We start from the raw sequence: 15,655 nt of genomic DNA, 5'->3' as shown, positions 1-15,655 counted from the left end.
AACATGTTGAGCTTGGCCAACAAAGTATAAAAAAAAAAAAAAAAGTAGGGGGATCTGTTAGTGTGTCAATTTCTTTTGAAGTTTATTTGTTGCATAAATGGATGTTGTGTTACTTTAATATTAGGCCTACTTACAGCTTTACATTTATGTGTTGTATAAATCATATTATCTGTTCCTTTCTAAAGACCACAGACATCATGAATCAGCATATGAATCTCAACAATGGTGATAATCAACAAAATGTTCAGATACATCTCTGAACATCTTAAAACAAGCTATTAAAAAGTCTCAACAAAAAAGGAAGCATAAAAACAATTATTAAGAATAAAATAAAAATAATCTGACAATTCCACTGCATTGTTTATTCATGTTGCAATGCATGCTGGGATACATGGGAGGGTCTTTTACCAAACTTGTACCCAGCATGCATTGCAACATGACACATATTGTTGACCGTCACCATTGTTGAGATTCATATACAGATTCTTGATGTTTTTGGATTTGAAGATGATGCAGATGAAAACTTTTTGAGCACAAAATGAAATACAAAGTATCTAATCTTCGTGACTCATGAAAAACAGTTACTTGTGAAGCTATAGAGATTGCTATAATAACACAACACCCATCAAATCAGGACTTTGAAAGAATCTGGAGGATTGACTAACTTTTTTTCTTCTTTGACTTTGGTGGCTAAGCTTCATGTGTTTTATATTTACACAATTAAAGCTACCATCACTGACACCAGCATGTGACGGGTCAAGATCCCAACCAAAGGAACCCCTGCTCTCATTGATGGTGATTTCACATGAAACAAAACATCTACACGTTTGTTAGTTCTCAATAAGAGCTTCTCTAGAAGTCTGACAGAAGTCAATCTGGTTAGTAATGAGTGAAGCTGGTCAATCTGTTTGTGGAGTTGTTGAATCAGATCTTGAGAGGTTTAATGTATTGTTTTATTTGAGTTGATTTCCTCTAAGGCTGTGGTTGAAGTCAGCTGTAGTTCTTGTGTTTCTCTTTCCATTGATGATTCAGCAGGTGTTGATCATTAATGATCAATCATCACATAATGATCTCATTAACTCCAACACTGTGTCAATGCTACTTGAACACTCTGTAGTGTGGAAACACATGAACACTGAGCAGTGCTTGTTTAACACTGGGAATAATTACATAAACCTTACCTGTTTTATTCACGTATCACTGATGCATATGAATCACATTAAGTTTATTAATATGTTTATATTAAAACTATGTAATCCAAATACATGGAAAATTAGCATTTAATTGAATTACATAAAGTTTATTTTTAGACCGAATTATTTTTTTGAGTGTAAGGGGAAGTTTATTTATATGATTGCTTGCCAATAAGAAGGCAATAAGTGTCTATTATGTTTATTGCTTTACCCTGTGTGCTGTTATCTCCCCTGGCCCCTGTTATCGTCACATGACGTTGCGTCATCTAGGCAGGAATTGTTTTGCGTTATGCATATATGGAACAGGCATTCAGCAGAGGCATCGCTCAAAAAGTTTAGAAACAGTACCTGTTGACTGATCCTGTGGATTACTTCTTTTGTTGACTATTTTTTCTCCCCCTGTGACTGAGTCATCTTGTGGAGTATACTTTTTTTGTTTTGGGAAACTTACCTTGAAGGACATTTAAACAGTCAGCGCTTTGTAAATTTGGCTCTTGGAAGATAAAAAGACTTCTGGTGAAACCGATCTGAACTCTTGTATATACTGTACAGTACGCTGAGAGACTACACACACACACACACACACACACACACACACACACACACACACACACCATCAGATTGCACTAATTCAACTTGCTCTGACACTTTGTAATTATTATTTGCATAATACACCTGGTTTGGAAACGGTGGCTGTCTTTACTACGTTCCTACATTTACTCAAAAAAAAATCTCCTGTTCCAATATAGTTGGCAGAACCTGCTGGATTACGATAAGAAGAGAGTGATGTTTGCTGCCAGACACCAGAGCAGGCTGGACACAGGTTCACTCCAGGGGTGGAGAGCGTGAAGAGGCATACATTCACCACCACTGCCCCACTTGCCCAGTGGCCAGATTGTTGTCGCCTGATAGAGACCATTTCAAGCTCTGTGCCATCCATAAGAGTCCAAAAAATAAAGGGGATAAAGTTTTATTTATGTGTATTGTTTTCTGCTTTCTGTTCTTTTGCACTTGCAATGAATGCACTAGTGCCATGGACATTAAGACAGTTTTATTTAAAAGTATAGTTTTGTTTTCTGTTCTTTAGCACTTGCAAAACATGCACAGGAGTCATTAATATTTTAAAGTTTTATTCATTTGTATTGTTCTGTGCTTTCTGTTCTTTTCACTTGCAGTTAATGCACAAGAGCCATGGACATTGGACAGTTTTATTTGTATGTATAGTTCTGTTTTCTGCAAATGCAACATAGTAACTATAAGAATAAAAATGTAAAAAAAGGAATAATGAATAATTGGCTGTGACTGATTGAAAAATAAAAGTTTGTTCTTGATTAAATAACTCTTTTTGTTCGTCATTGTTACAGTATCATTAAACAGTTATAGGCCCACTTAAAAATGTTGATAAATTTGAGGATTATTTAATAAATAAATTGACTATTTTTGTACTGTAAGTTTTAGAACATAACTACAGCAGAAATATATTTAAACTAAAAGTGCAAAAACTGAATATAATATCAATAATCAGTAATAAAAATCTAATTTAATATTAATTTGTCATTTCAGAAATAATTTCATTCATATGGACATCATTTATGGGATAATTACTGATAAATAAAACATTCAGTAAACACTTTAATTTATGGCAACAGTGTAATATGAACTGGGAATTTGTGATCAACCTTACTCCCATATAAATGTATAGGAAAATAGAGAAAAGATATTTTTTTCAGATAATTTATTGTAAATATACACTCCAAAAATATTGCTTTGAAGGACAAAGGGATAAAATTTCCTTTTATTTATTTTCTCTTCATTTTTTCCTTTTTCCACTCTTTTTTCTTTCTTTTTCTCTTTTTCCCCCTCTTCAATAAGCTGGCTCGTTTTAAAAGAAGTCAGCGGCGGGTGTTTGATGAACATTTTCACCAGCTCGAGTTTGCTGTGGCATGTGGATTCATTCTTTACTGATGATCTGTCTCTAGGGCTCATCTAGTTGACATGGTATCCGCTGACATTCGGCTGAAGGTGCTGATCCACCATCTGCTCTTGGTACGGACTGGATCCGGGGGACTGCAGTGACCATCTGATCGGAATACAGAATGGATCTGGCGGCTACGGTGACCTCAGAATAAGAAGAAACAGACTAATATTAATGTAGATGCAAAAGTTCCATGTTGCCACAGTATCAGATTGGACGGTCACGACCGTCGCTGGCATTCTTTCGCAGAGGCAATATTGTAGCCTATGAGGTTTATCCGAGGCGCGATCATTGCTGGTTGAAAACTTTACCCAATACCCCGCCAGGATGACTTGAAATACAGTTAGCTTTGGCAATTTTTGCTAGCCTCTCTGGAGGCTTAGAGTTTTGTTGAGAAATATAGCCTTGTTTCGTTTAGGTTTTTTTTTCCTCGCCAAAAAGCTGTCTACTGATGATAGAGCGCCAGAGCCAGAGGGCTTGTTGTTTTTTCAATATGTTCTCAAGACAGGTATCGTTAAACTGCCGCGCAATTACAGATCACCGTTACCCATCGTAAACAGGTTGGTCCTGTCTGGTCCGGTGGGCTCTCAGTGGCGCTAAAGCTTCCAATGCGTGTCGAGCACAATGTATTAGCCTTCCACCGCCTTAACCACTGGACCACCTCGTCATCTTGCAGGGTTTCTTTATTTAACACTCCTGATTCATGTGCATGTGGCTGCATTCTTCGTCTTTTCTTTCAGCCGCCGAGGGCCTGTTTTCCACTGAGGCCCTGCGCCAAACTCCCTATGAGACACAATCGAACGTTAGTAGTAACCTCCGATTACGGCCGAATGTGGATTCTGCTCGGACGACGGGGCACCGGTACATCCTTTGTAGCTTTAGCTTATTAGCCAAGCGCTACACCAGTTTGCCATTTCCCTTGAAATCATCCTTGATTTCCATAAGAAAGGTGCCCCAAATTGGTGGAAAATCACAACTCAACCATACGCTGTCCAAAGCATTGAACCGCCTTCACGCGGCAAAACAGAACATGTTGTTGGCCCGCACTGCTGGGTCAAACTGCGCTTCCCAAAAACAGATTGGGTCAAAACTGACAGAAGAAATCTCTAAGCCTGCTTTAAGCCCTACCCACGGGACGGGTTGACAGTCTCGCACAACGCGAGAGCCTCAGTTTCGCCTGTGTAATTTGGGGGCCGATGAAAACTGCATCCGACTAAAATTGCAAAAAAAAATTTAGGACTCTAATGATGTTTCAGATGTAACTTTTCTCATCTCTGTTGTTAGGTTGTCACCATCTCTGAGACTCAAAGTGTCAGAAGTCGCCTAAGCTGGTTTTGCAAAATGGAGGTCAAGATTATACTTTCAGGGATCATTTCTATAGTTTTTAACTAGGAAATGTGTTTCAAAAGTGTAGTGTCTCCCAAACTACGATGATGAGCTTTGATACACTTTTCTGAGCGTGAATCGGGTGTGGAGTAATTGGTTATTTCATATGCTCCACACCATTGATGAACGTTCTGTGTGGCACTTATGCCGCATAGAAGAAGAGAGTATGATCAGAGTGGTCTTTGAAAATTGTAAATATCAGATTAAAAATCTTGTGAGTAGTTGCGATCGATTGAACATCGGATATGATTCTGTTTGTAATTAATTGTTTTGCTCATAATTGGTGTATATCTGATGAAACTACTTTTTTTTTTTTTTTTTTTACATTTTTGTTGGTGGGTGTCACCATCCTTGAGATTCAGAATGTCAGGATAAGATGTCAGCTGGTTCTATCAACTTAAAGTTGCCATAAAATGCATTGAGAGAATATTTTAATTTGTTCTTTGATATCTACATAGAAGGTATATGGCATAGGAAAGGGCAAACAATCTCCAGAAACGGTTTTACAGGACCATTTACAACCCTAGGATTTGTCCCTAGAATGAAATGCTCTGTTATTGCCTTTTTTGGAAGCTTCATGAATATTAATGAGCTCTGCTCCGATTGGCTGTTTCACAGAGCTGCTCATCTCTATAGCTGGCACATTGATAAAAATATATATTTAATTAGGAGCTCTAGCTGCTTTTAATATGTGGTTTGTTGAATCTGCCGTTTTGAATCGCAGACATTTTAGTCTCATTACTGTGATCCATGTGCTCTGTGTAAAGTTATAATGCAGACGGAGCTCTTCTTACCACACAAGTTCAGCTGCTTCTCGGTGATACTCTGGATCTGTAAATCATTCGCCATCATCAGCGCAGTTATTTCTCCATCATTCACCATCATCAGCACAGTCATCTCTCTGTTTATGTGGTAAGTGATATCTTTTGTACTGCAATGTAACAGGCTAGTGCTAGCATTAAGCTAACCGTGTCCCTTCAGTGGCTTGCCTTGTTTTACTGATGTACTGACGTTACCGATGATTGGGCGATGCAAATGTTGGAGGCGTAACTATTAACGATCCCGGGACTGTTGCGTAACAGTCGGTGTTATGTTGGAATTGACATATAAATCTAGTGTTCTCAAAAGACCACCGAAAAATAGAAGATTTATCCTTATCCTTATATAGATTTATCCTTGATTTCCATAAGAAAGGTGCCCCAAATTGGTGGAAAATCACATCTCAACCATACGCTGCCCAAAGCATTGAACCGCCTTCACGCGGCAAGACAGAACATGTTGTTTGCCTGCACTGCTGGGTCAAACTGCGCTTCCCAAAAACAGATTGGGTCAAAACTGACAGAAGAAAACTCTAAGCCTGCTCTAAGCCCTACCCACGGGACGGCTCGACAGTCTCGCACAACGCGAGAGCCTCCGTTTCGCCTGTGTCATTTGGGAGCCGATGAAAACTGCCTCCGACCCGGTGAAGGAAGCCACAACCAGCCCGGCTAGCTCAGTCGGTAGAGCATGAGACTCTTAATCTCAGGGTCGTGGGTTCGAGCCCCACGTTGGGCGCCTCTGTTGGCTCTCTTTCTTCCCAACAGGGTGGCGGGCTCCAGCGTGCCCATTCGCTGCACAGGCTAAGTGGATTTTGCGAGCTCCGGAACTGGATCCGGGGGACTGCAGTGACCATCTGATCGGAATACAGAATGGATCTGGCGGCTACGGTGACCTCAGAATAAGAAGAAACAGACTAATATTAATGTAGATGCAAAAGTTCCATGTTGCCACAGTGTCAGATTGGAGAGGATCTGGTTTTCACAGTCTTGCGTCGATGGCCGTCTAGGTGAAGAGGTCTTCACTGATGATCTGTCTCTGGGGCCCATCCAGCTTGCTACCACCTTGTCGGTTCACATCCACATAGGTCCACGAAAAGGTCACGACCGTCACCGGTATTCTATCGCAGAGGCAATGTTGTAGCTTGTGTGGTTTATCTGAGGTGTGATCATTGCTGGTTGAAAACTTTCCCCGATATCCCATCGGGATGATTTGAAATACAGTCAGCTTCGACAGTTTTTGCCGGTCTCTCTGGACGCTTCTTGAAAAAGATAGTTTTGCTTCGTTTTGTTTCCTTTTGTTGGAGTGGCTGGTTGTTGGTCCTCGTCAAAGAGGTGTCTACAGATCATAGCGTGCCGGAGCCAGAAGATTTGTTGTTTTGTCAATATGTTCTCAAGACTTTGCTGCAGGTATCATTAAAGTACAGCACAATTACAGCTCACCGCTACCCATCGTAAACAGGTTGGGCCTGTCTGTTCCGGTGGGCTCTCAGTGGTGCTAAATCATCAAATGAAGAGGATGGGATTCAAACCCACACAAACCAAGGTGTGCCCAGCACAACGGATTAGCCTTGCATCGCCTTAACCACTCGACCACCTCGTCACTTTCCGCGGTCCTTTTATTTAACACTCCCGATTCAGACCATCAGCTCATTAGTAGAGCACTCAGTGAACTGAACTGAGTGTGTCAGATAAGGAGGACACTCAAAAAGTGCAGAGTGGGGTCCCCGGACTACTGCTAAAGGAGCCGAACGACGAGGATGGGATTCGAACCCACGCGTGCAGAGCACAATGGATTAGCAGTCCATCGCCTTAACCACTCGGCCACCTCGTCATTTTACGTGGCATTTTTTATTTAGCACTCCTGATTCAGATCATCAGTTCATTAGTAGAGAACTCTAAGAACTGAACTGAGTGTGTTAGATAAGGAGGACACACAAAAAGTTTAGCATGGGGTCCCCAGGACCTGGATTAAGGTCCAGTGCTAAAGGAACCGAACGACAAGAATGGGATTCCAACCATTGCACAGAGCACAATGGATTAGCAGTCCATCGCTTTAACCACTCGGCCACCCCGTCCCCTTGCTGACCGAGACAGGCCATGCTGCGGACCTTTTCAGCTGCTGCTGCCGTGCTTTCAGCAGGCTGTTTTGAGCACAGAGGGAATAGTGAATGAGCCGTCTTTTACACACCTCTAATCTGTTCCGTGGAAACACGGTGCAGCAACCCGTGCCAGGAGACTGTTTGTGCGTCATGTTTAAAGCTTGCTGCCACCTTGTCGGTTCACATCCACGTAGGTGCACGAAAAGGTCACGACCGTCGCTGGCATTCTTTCGCAGAGGCAATATTGTAGCCTATAAGGTTTATCCGAGGCGCGATCATTGCTGGTTGAAAACTTTACCCAATACCCCACCAGGATGACTTGAAATACAGTTAGCTTTGGCGATTTTTGCTAGCCTCTCTGGAGGCTTAGAGTTTTGTTGAGAAATATAGCCTTGTTTCGTTTAGGTTTTTTTTTACTCGCCAAAAAGCTGTCTACTGATGATAGAGCGCCAGAGCCAGAGGGCTTGTTGTTTTTTCAATATGTTCTCAAGACAGGTATCGTTAAACTGCCGCGCAATTACAGATCACCGTTACCCATCGTAAACAGGTTGGTCCTGTCTGGTCCGGTGGGCTCTCAGTGGCGCTAAAGCTTCCAATGCGTGTCGAGCACAATGTATTAGCCTTCCACCGCCTTAACCACTGGACCACCTCGTCATCTTGCAGGGTTTCTTTATTTAACACTCCTGATTCATGTGCATGTGGCTGCATTCTTCGTCTTTTCTTTCAGCCGCCGAGGGCCTGTTTTCCACTGAGGCCCTGCGCCAAACTCCCTATGAGACACAATCGAACGTTAGTAGTAACCTCCGATTACGGCCGAATGTGGATTCTGCTCGGACGACGGGGCACCGGTACATCCTTTGTAGCTTTAGCTTATTAGCCAAACGCTACACCAGTTTGCCATTTCCCTTGAAATCATCCTTGATTTCCATAAGAAAGGTGCCCCAAATTGGTGGAAAATCACAACTCAACCATACGCTGTCCAAAGCATTGAACCGCCTTCACGCGGCAAAACAGAACATGTTGTTGGCCCGCACTGCTGGGTCAAACTGCGCTTCCCAAAAACAGATTGGGTCAAAACTGACAGAAGAAATCTCTAAGCCTGCTTTAAGCCCTACCCACGGGACGGGTTGACAGTCTCGCACAACGCGAGAGCCTCAGTTTCGCCTGTGTAATTTGGGGGCCGATGAAAACTGCATCCGACTAAAATTGCAAAAAAAAATTTAGGACTCTAATGATGTTTCAGATGTAACTTTTCTCATCTCTGTTGTTAGGTTGTCACCATCTCTGAGACTCAAAGTGTCAGAAGTCGCCTAAGCTGGTTTTGCAAAATGGAGGTCAAGATTATACTTTCAGGGATCATTTCTATAGTTTTTAACTAGGAAATGTGTTTCAAAAGTGTAGTGTCTCCCAAACTACGATGATGAGCTTTGATACACTTTTCTGAGCGTGAATCGGGTGTGGAGTAATTGGTTATTTCATATGCTCCACACCATTGATGAACGTTCTGTGTGGCACTTATGCCGCATAGAAGAAGAGAGTATGATCAGAGTGGTCTTTGAAAATTGTAAATATCAGATTAAAAATCTTGTGAGTAGTTGCGATCGATTGAACATCGGATATGATTCTGTTTGTAATTAATTGTTTAGCTCATAATTGGTGTATATCTGATGAAACTACTTTTTTTTTTTTTTTTTTTTACATTTTTGTTGGTGGGTGTCACCATCCTTGAGATTCAGAATGTCAGGATAAGATGTCAGCTGGTTCTATCAACTTAAAGTTGCCATAAAATGCATTGAGAGAATATTTTAATTTGTTCTTTGATATCTACATAGAAGGTATATGGCATAGGAAAGGGCAAACAATCTCCAGAAACGGTTTTACAGGACCATTTACAACCCTAGGATTTGTCCCTAGAATGAAATGCTCTGTTATTGCCTTTTTTGGAAGCTTCATGAATATTAATGAGCTCTGCTCCGATTGGCTGTTTCACAGAGCTGCTCATCTCTATAGCTGGCACATTGATAAAAAATATATATTTAATTAGGAGCTCTAGCTGCTTTTAATATGTGGTTTGTTGAATCTGCCGTTTTGAATCGCAGACATTTTAGTCTCATTACTGTGATCCATGTGCTCTGTGTAAAGTTATAATGCAGACGGAGCTCTTCTTACCACACAAGTTCAGCTGCTTCTCGGTGATACTCTGGATCTGTAAATCATTCGCCATCATCAGCGCAGTTATTTCTCCATCATTCACCATCATCAGCACAGTCATCTCTCTGTTTATGTGGTAAGTGATATCTTTTGTACTGCAATGTAACAGGCTAGTGCTAGCATTAAGCTAACCGTGTCCCTTCAGTGGCTTGCCTTGTTTTACTGATGTACTGACGTTACCGATGATTGGGCGATGCAAATGTTGGAGGCGTAACTATTAACGATCCCGGGACTGTTGCGTAACAGTCGGTGTTATGTTGGAATTGACATATAAATCTAGTGTTCTCAAAAGACCACCGAAAAATAGAAGATTTATCCTTATCCTTATATAGATTTATCCTTGATTTCCATAAGAAAGGTGCCCCAAATTGGTGGAAAATCACATCTCAACCATACGCTGCCCAAAGCATTGAACCGCCTTCACGCGGCAAGACAGAACATGTTGTTTGCCTGCACTGCTGGGTCAAACTGCGCTTCCCAAAAACAGATTGGGTCAAAACTGACAGAAGAAAACTCTAAGCCTGCTCTAAGCCCTACCCACGGGACGGCTCGACAGTCTCGCACAACGCGAGAGCCTCCGTTTCGCCTGTGTCATTTGGGAGCCGATGAAAACTGCCTCCGACCCGGTGAAGGAAGCCACAACCAGCCCGGCTAGCTCAGTCGGTAGAGCATGAGACTCTTAATCTCAGGGTCGTGGGTTCGAGCCCCACGTTGGGCGCCTCTGTTGGCTCTCTTTCTTCCCAACAGGGTGGCGGGCTCCAGCGTGCCCATTCGCTGCACAGGCTAAGTGGATTTTGCGAGCTCCGGAACTGGATCCGGGGGACTGCAGTGACCATCTGATCGGAATACAGAATGGATCTGGCGGCTACGGTGACCTCAGAATAAGAAGAAACAGACTAATATTAATGTAGATGCAAAAGTTCCATGTTGCCACAGTGTCAGATTGGAGAGGATCTGGTTTTCACAGTCTTGCGTCGATGGCCGTCTAGGTGAAGAGGTCTTCACTGATGATCTGTCTCTGGGGCCCATCCAGCTTGCTACCACCTTGTCGGTTCACATCCACATAGGTCCACGAAAAGGTCACGACCGTCACCGGTATTCTATCGCAGAGGCAATGTTGTAGCTTGTGTGGTTTATCTGAGGTGTGATCATTGCTGGTTGAAAACTTTCCCCGATATCCCATCGGGATGATTTGAAATACAGTCAGCTTCGACAGTTTTTGCCGGTCTCTCTGGACGCTTCTTGAAAAAGATAGTTTTGCTTCGTTTTGTTTCCTTTTGTTGGAGTGGCTGGTTGTTGGTCCTCGTCAAAGAGGTGTCTACAGATCATAGCGTGCCGGAGCCAGAAGATTTGTTGTTTTGTCAATATGTTCTCAAGACTTTGCTGCAGGTATCATTAAAGTACAGCACAATTACAGCTCACCGCTACCCATCGTAAACAGGTTGGGCCTGTCTGTTCCGGTGGGCTCTCAGTGGTGCTAAATCATCAAATGAAGAGGATGGGATTCAAACCCACACAAACCAAGGTGTGCCCAGCACAACGGATTAGCCTTGCATCGCCTTAACCACTCGACCACCTCGTCACTTTCCGCGGTCCTTTTATTTAACACTCCCGATTCAGACCATCAGCTCATTAGTAGAGCACTCAGTGAACTGAACTGAGTGTGTCAGATAAGGAGGACACTCAAAAAGTGCAGAGTGGGGTCCCCGGACTACTGCTAAAGGAGCCGAACGACGAGGATGGGATTCGAACCCACGCGTGCAGAGCACAATGGATTAGCAGTCCATCGCCTTAACCACTCGGCCACCTCGTCATTTTACGTGGCATTTTTTATTTAGCACTCCTGATTCAGATCATCAGTTCATTAGTAGAGAACTCTAAGAACTGAACTGAGTGTGTTAGATAAGGAGGACACACAAAAAGTTTAGCATGGGGTCCCCAGGACCTGGATTAAGGTCCAGTGCTAAAGGAACCGAACGACAAGAATGGGATTCCAACCATTGCACAGAGCACAATGGATTAGCAGTCCATCGCTTTAACCACTCGGCCACCCCGTCCCCTTGCTGACCGAGACAGGCCATGCTGCGGACCTTTTCAGCTGCTGCTGCCGTGCTTTCAGCAGGCTGTTTTGAGCACAGAGGGAATAGTGAATGAGCCGTCTTTTACACACCTCTAATCTGTTCCGTGGAAACACGGTGCAGCAACCCGTGCCAGGAGACTGTTTGTGCGTCATGTTTAAAGCTTGCTGCCACCTTGTCGGTTCACATCCACGTAGGTGCACGAAAAGGTCACGACCGTCGCTGGCATTCTTTCGCAGAGGCAATATTGTAGCCTATAAGGTTTATCCGAGGCGCGATCATTGCTGGTTGAAAACTTTACCCAATACCCCACCAGGATGACTTGAAATACAGTTAGCTTTGGCGATTTTTGCTAGCCTCTCTGGAGGCTTAGAGTTTTGTTGAGAAATATAGCCTTGTTTTGTTTAGGTTTTTTTTTCCTCGCCAAAAAGCTGTCTACTGATGATAGAGCGCCAGAGCCAGAGGGCTTGTTGTTTTTTCAATATGTTCTCAAGACAGGTATCGTTAAACTGCCGCGCAATTACAGATCACCGTTACCCATCGTAAACAGGTTGGTCCTGTCTGGTCCGGTGGGCTCTCAGTGGCGCTAAAGCTTCCAATGCGTGTCGAGCACAATGTATTAGCCTTCCACCGCCTTAACCACTGGACCACCTCGTCATCTTGCGGGGTTTCTTTATTTAACACTCCTGATTCATGTGCATGTGGCTGCATTCTTCGTCTTTTCTTTCAGCCGCCGAGGGCCTGTTTTCCACTGAGGCCCTGCGCCAAACTCCCTATGAGACACAATCGAACGTTAGTAGTAACCTCCGATTACGGCCGAATGTGGATTCTGCTCGGACGACGGGGCACCGGTACATCCTTTGTAGCTTTAGCTTATTAGCCAAACGCTACACCAGTTTGCCATTTCCCTTGAAATCATCCTTGATTTCCATAAGAAAGGTGCCCCAAATTGGTGGAAAATCACAACTCAACCATACGCTGTCCAAAGCATTGAACCGCCTTCACGCGGCAAAACAGAACATGTTGTTGGCCCGCACTGCTGGGTCAAACTGCGCTTCCCAAAAACAGATTGGGTCAAAACTGACAGAAGAAATCTCTAAGCCTGCTTTAAGCCCTACCCACGGGACGGGTTGACAGTCTCGCACAACGCGAGAGCCTCAGTTTCGCCTGTGTAATTTGGGGGCCGATGAAAACTGCATCCGACTAAAATTGCAAAAAAAAATTTAGGACTCTAATGATGTTTCAGATGTAACTTTTCTCATCTCTGTTGTTAGGTTGTCACCATCTCTGAGACTCAAAGTGTCAGAAGTCGCCTAAGCTGGTTTTGCAAAATGGAGGTCAAGATTATACTTTCAGGGATCATTTCTATAGTTTTTAACTAGGAAATGTGTTTCAAAAGTGTAGTGTCTCCCAAACTACGATGATGAGCTTTGATACACTTTTCTGAGCGTGAATCGGGTGTGGAGTAATTGGTTATTTCATATGCTCCACACCATTGATGAACGTTCTGTGTGGCACTTATGCCGCATAGAAGAAGAGAGTATGATCAGAGTGGTCTTTGAAAATTGTAAATATCAGATTAAAAATCTTGTGAGTAGTTGCGATCGATTGAACATCGGATATGATTCTGTTTGTAATTAATTGTTTAGCTCATAATTGGTGTATATCTGATGAAACTACTTTTTTTTTTTTTTTTTTTACATTTTTGTTGGTGGGTGTCACCATCCTTGAGATTCAGAATGTCAGGATAAGATGTCAGCTGGTTCTATCAACTTAAAGTTGCCATAAAATGCATTGAGAGAATATTTTAATTTGTTCTTTGATATCTACATAGAAGGTATATGGCATAGGAAAGGGCAAACAATCTCCAGAAACGGTTTTACAGGACCATTTACAACCCTAGGATTTGTCCCTAGAATGAAATGCTCTGTTATTGCCTTTTTTGGAAGCTTCATGAATATTAATGAGCTCTGCTCCGATTGGCTGTTTCACAGAGCTGCTCATCTCTATAGCTGGCACATTGATAAAAAATATATATTTAATTAGGAGCTCTAGCTGCTTTTAATATGTGGTTTGTTGAATCTGCCGTTTTGAATCGCAGACATTTTAGTCTCATTACTGTGATCCATGTGCTCTGTGTAAAGTTATAATGCAGACGGAGCTCTTCTTACCACACAAGTTCAGCTGCTTCTCGGTGATACTCTGGATCTGTAAATCATTCGCCATCATCAGCGCAGTTATTTCTCCATCATTCACCATCATCAGCACAGTCATCTCTCTGTTTATGTGGTAAGTGATATCTTTTGTACTGCAATGTAACAGGCTAGTGCTAGCATTAAGCTAACCGTGTCCCTTCAGTGGCTTGCCTTGTTTTACTGATGTACTGACGTTACCGATGATTGGGCGATGCAAATGTTGGAGGCGTAACTATTAACGATCCCGGGACTGTTGCGTAACAGTCGGTGTTATGTTGGAATTGACATATAAATCTAGTGTTCTCAAAAGACCACCGAAAAATAGAAGATTTATCCTTATCCTTATATAGATTTATCCTTGATTTCCATAAGAAAGGTGCCCCAAATTGGTGGAAAATCACATCTCAACCATACGCTGCCCAAAGCATTGAACCGCCTTCACGCGGCAAGACAGAACATGTTGTTTGCCTGCACTGCTGGGTCAAACTGCGCTTCCCAAAAACAGATTGGGTCAAAACTGACAGAAGAAAACTCTAAGCCTGCTCTAAGCCCTACCCACGGGACGGCTCGACAGTCTCGCACAACGCGAGAGCCTCCGTTTCGCCTGTGTCATTTGGGAGCCGATGAAAACTGCCTCCGACCCGGTGAAGGAAGCCACAACCAGCCCGGCTAGCTCAGTCGGTAGAGCATGAGACTCTTAATCTCAGGGTCGTGGGTTCGAGCCCCACGTTGGGCGCCTCTGTTGGCTCTCTTTCTTCCCAACAGGGTGGCGGGCTCCAGCGTGCCCATTCGCTGCACAGGCTAAGTGGATTTTGCGAGCTCCGGAACTGGATCCGGGGGACTGCAGTGACCATCTGATCGGAATACAGAATGGATCTGGCGGCTACGGTGACCTCAGAATAAGAAGAAACAGACTAATATTAATGTAGATGCAAAAGTTCCATGTTGCCACAGTGTCAGATTGGAGAGGATCTGGTTTTCACAGTCTTGCGTCGATGGCCGTCTAGGTGAAGAGGTCTTCACTGATGATCTGTCTCTGGGGCCCATCCAGCTTGCTACCACCTTGTCGGTTCACATCCACATAGGTCCACGAAAAGGTCACGACCGTCACCGGTATTCTATCGCAGAGGCAATGTTGTAGCTTGTGTGGTTTATCTGAGGTGTGATCATTGCTGGTTGAAAACTTTCCCCGATATCCCATCGGGATGATTTGAAATACAGTCAGCTTCGACAGTTTTTGCCGGTCTCTCTGGACGCTTCTTGAAAAAGATAGTTTTGCTTCGTTTTGTTTCCTTTTGTTGGAGTGGCTGGTTGTTGGTCCTCGTCAAAGAGGTGTCTACAGATCATAGCGTGCCGGAGCCAGAAGATTTGTTGTTTTGTCAATATGTTCTCAAGACTTTGCTGCAGGTATCATTAAAGTACAGCACAATTACAGCTCACCGCTACCCATCGTAAACAGGTTGGGCCTGTCTGTTCCGGTGGGCTCTCAGTGGTGCTAAATCATCAAATGAAGAGGATGGGATTCAAACCCACACAAACCAAGGTGTGCCCAGCACAACGGATTAGCCTTGCATCGCCTTAACCACTCGACCACCTCGTCACTTTCCGCGGTCCTTTTATTTAACACTCCCGATTCAGACCATCAGCTCATTAGTAGAGCACTCAGTGAACTGAACTGAGTGTGTCAGATAAGGAGGACA

General features: G+C 43.3%; 14 non-coding genes across 14 annotated transcripts; 12 read left to right on the top strand and 2 right to left on the bottom strand.

Annotated features, from left to right (window-relative positions):
- Window positions 1-3,405: 3,405 nt before the first annotated feature.
- Window positions 3,406-3,546, top strand: LOC141311092 (U4 spliceosomal RNA). Its single transcript, XR_012348556.1, has one exon. It is a non-coding gene; the product is annotated as a U4 spliceosomal RNA (small nuclear RNA).
- A 972-nt stretch (window positions 3,547-4,518) lies between these two features.
- On the top strand, window positions 4,519-4,734 carry LOC141311026 (small nucleolar RNA U3). Its single transcript, XR_012348491.1, has one exon. It is a non-coding gene; the product is annotated as a small nucleolar RNA U3 (small nucleolar RNA).
- Window positions 4,735-6,035: 1,301 nt separating this feature from the next.
- On the top strand, window positions 6,036-6,108 carry trnak-cuu (transfer RNA lysine (anticodon CUU)). Its single transcript has one exon. It is a non-coding gene; the product is annotated as a tRNA-Lys (tRNA).
- A 379-nt stretch (window positions 6,109-6,487) lies between these two features.
- On the top strand, window positions 6,488-6,627 carry LOC141311150 (U4 spliceosomal RNA). The gene has a single exon (XR_012348614.1). It is a non-coding gene; the product is annotated as a U4 spliceosomal RNA (small nuclear RNA).
- A 494-nt stretch (window positions 6,628-7,121) lies between these two features.
- Window positions 7,122-7,203, bottom strand: trnas-gcu (transfer RNA serine (anticodon GCU)). The gene has a single exon. It is a non-coding gene; the product is annotated as a tRNA-Ser (tRNA).
- A 492-nt stretch (window positions 7,204-7,695) lies between these two features.
- On the top strand, window positions 7,696-7,836 carry LOC141311132 (U4 spliceosomal RNA). Its single transcript, XR_012348597.1, has one exon. It is a non-coding gene; the product is annotated as a U4 spliceosomal RNA (small nuclear RNA).
- Window positions 7,837-8,808: 972 nt separating this feature from the next.
- LOC141311025 (small nucleolar RNA U3) lies at window positions 8,809-9,024 on the top strand. Its single transcript, XR_012348490.1, has one exon. It is a non-coding gene; the product is annotated as a small nucleolar RNA U3 (small nucleolar RNA).
- A 1,303-nt stretch (window positions 9,025-10,327) lies between these two features.
- Window positions 10,328-10,400, top strand: trnak-cuu (transfer RNA lysine (anticodon CUU)). Its single transcript has one exon. It is a non-coding gene; the product is annotated as a tRNA-Lys (tRNA).
- Window positions 10,401-10,779: 379 nt separating this feature from the next.
- LOC141311149 (U4 spliceosomal RNA) lies at window positions 10,780-10,919 on the top strand. The gene has a single exon (XR_012348613.1). It is a non-coding gene; the product is annotated as a U4 spliceosomal RNA (small nuclear RNA).
- Window positions 10,920-11,413: 494 nt separating this feature from the next.
- trnas-gcu (transfer RNA serine (anticodon GCU)) lies at window positions 11,414-11,495 on the bottom strand. The gene has a single exon. It is a non-coding gene; the product is annotated as a tRNA-Ser (tRNA).
- A 492-nt stretch (window positions 11,496-11,987) lies between these two features.
- Window positions 11,988-12,128, top strand: LOC141311130 (U4 spliceosomal RNA). Its single transcript, XR_012348595.1, has one exon. It is a non-coding gene; the product is annotated as a U4 spliceosomal RNA (small nuclear RNA).
- A 972-nt stretch (window positions 12,129-13,100) lies between these two features.
- Window positions 13,101-13,316, top strand: LOC141311024 (small nucleolar RNA U3). The gene has a single exon (XR_012348489.1). It is a non-coding gene; the product is annotated as a small nucleolar RNA U3 (small nucleolar RNA).
- A 1,302-nt stretch (window positions 13,317-14,618) lies between these two features.
- Window positions 14,619-14,691, top strand: trnak-cuu (transfer RNA lysine (anticodon CUU)). Its single transcript has one exon. It is a non-coding gene; the product is annotated as a tRNA-Lys (tRNA).
- A 379-nt stretch (window positions 14,692-15,070) lies between these two features.
- Window positions 15,071-15,210, top strand: LOC141311148 (U4 spliceosomal RNA). The gene has a single exon (XR_012348612.1). It is a non-coding gene; the product is annotated as a U4 spliceosomal RNA (small nuclear RNA).
- The last annotated feature ends 445 nt before the right edge of the window (window positions 15,211-15,655 follow it).

The sequence above is a fragment of the Garra rufa genome, unplaced genomic scaffold (assembly GCF_049309525.1).
Source record: "Garra rufa unplaced genomic scaffold, GarRuf1.0 hap1_unplaced_003, whole genome shotgun sequence".
In the NCBI taxonomy this organism is placed as follows: Eukaryota; Metazoa; Chordata; class Actinopteri; order Cypriniformes; family Cyprinidae; genus Garra; species Garra rufa.
This window is presented reverse-complemented; position numbering and strand designations above follow the sequence as displayed.